The sequence below is a fragment of the Berghia stephanieae genome, chromosome 6 (genome assembly GCF_034508935.2).
Source record: "Berghia stephanieae isolate SIO BIC M18660-M18661 chromosome 6, UCSD_Bste_1.3, whole genome shotgun sequence".
In the NCBI taxonomy this organism is placed as follows: domain Eukaryota; kingdom Metazoa; phylum Mollusca; class Gastropoda; order Nudibranchia; family Aeolidiidae; genus Berghia; species Berghia stephanieae.
This window is the reverse complement of record NC_088365.1, coordinates 19,684,419-19,686,225: the sequence shown is the minus strand read 5'-3', so window position 1 is coordinate 19,686,225 and position 1,807 is coordinate 19,684,419. Positions and strand designations below refer to the sequence as shown.

Genomic DNA, 1,807 nt, shown 5'->3' with positions numbered 1-1,807 from the left:
ATATTTCTCCGGCGAGCAAAAAAGCGTATCCAGAGGGAAAAACAAACCCCATAAATTTGATCATGTTTTGACTTTTACACATTCTGGTCACAAGATATATGAAAAGTTCTAGCCAGCTTGAAGAATAAAAAGTAATGATTTTATTTGTTTAGAACCACGATGGCCGCCGTTGCCGGGCGGCGTGACATCAGACTACTGAATCCAATTACAGATCTATCTGTGTTTCCACTTGGCCATATTACTGATACAGATTTTATCGCTTATTTCATTTATTTATATAAACTAGAATCCCATAATTATTGGATCAGGTTGGAATGAATACCCTGCTATCCGTATATATAAAGGTATTCAATAACTGGTAATAGACAAAGGACGACTCGAAGTGTATGGGATAAAAATTATTTACTTCCGTATGACCGACCGTGGGAAGAAATGAAGCATTGTGAAGTTTATTGATCATGTTGAATTCGTGGAATGCAATGTAAAAAGTGCTAAGAACTCTTTGTTTTTGTTTTTAGACAGCCATTTTAATGATTAGTTCTCACTAAAATTTTTACCAATCAGACTATAGATAGTTTGAAGATGACGTCACTCAGGTCTTTGTTATTGTTTTTTGCCATCAGCGTTTATGAGTAATGCTCACTGAACTGTATTAACCCGAGTATAAACAAACGTTCATGGATCCTCACAGCTTTGTGTGCTGGTCCGTTATACTTCCGGATGGCAATGTTATGAGCTTCTTAGCCAGGCGCATACTATCTATAAACGTTTAAGGTTACTCATATTTGTATGTGTTTGTACGTTATATCTGGCTAGTGGATTTTGTGAGTATTTGACATAAACGCATGGCATCAATTAATTATTTTTATTTTTGAACAATAAATAAATTTCAGTGACGGACAAGCCATCTACGCAACGTGCTCATCCATGACTGGGAATTCTGAACTTCCGCCCTATGTGGATGTACTTCCGCCATCTTACAGGATGTCCAACATTGCCAACCCTGGATATGATATGGTGAATAATACCATTGGTAAGTGGCCTGCCTGAAAGTTCCAGATTCCCTAAATACAGTCTATTATATAAATTAATATAATATGGTCAATCGACTCCAACCAGCCAGGCTGGACATTTTTGGAATCTATAATCCAAATTGGGTGGAAGGCATGCGAGATGCAGACTTCACCACCTCACGCCATTCATCACGATCTCTGGCCTTTTAAGGTCCAGGCCTGTCGTCCACTCTCTGATGTTGTCATGCCACCATTTTTCTATCTTTCTATCTTTCTCTTCTTCCCTGTCCCTTCACAGTGCCTTGAATGGCATTCTTGCACAGGATATCAGGCCGGCCATAGTGTGTCCGAACCATGACAGTTTCCTTCTTTTTACAATGGACAATAATGGATCCTGTCCTCCTGCTTACCAGAATTACTCTTTGCCAATACAATTTTGAGTTGATTGTTAACAGTGATATATTTTTAGAGCTATATATATATATTAATTGAGCTGTTATATAGTGCAATTTCCACTAAATGTGCTCAAAGCGCTTTACAAGGGGTCCGTGACCAACAGTAACACATAACATGTAGAACAAAACATGACGCCTGTTAGGCGATATTTCAATTTGTTTCAAACAGAGACAACCCTGTCAACGGCCAGGTACTCATTTTACACCTGAGTACGGTGAGAGGCTGTGAGTAAAGAGCATTTTCCAAGGACTCAACTATGCGCCGAGCGAGGCTCGAACCCAGGACCTTCCGTTCCGAAAGCGAGTGTCATACCACAAGACCACATAGCCTATATTATA

General features: G+C 39.3%; 1 protein-coding gene across 2 annotated transcripts in view; it reads left to right on the top strand.

Moving 5' to 3' along the window:
* LOC144974630 (uncharacterized) overlaps window positions 1–1,027 on the top strand; it is a 39,199-nt gene extending 38,172 nt beyond the window's left edge. For both annotated transcript variants that reach the window (XM_078917697.1, XM_078917696.1), the window contains exon 11: window positions 894–1,027. The gene's annotated coding sequence lies outside the window, so the exon portion shown is untranslated. The remainder of the gene's footprint in view (window positions 1–893) is intronic.
* The last annotated feature ends 780 nt before the right edge of the window (window positions 1,028–1,807 follow it).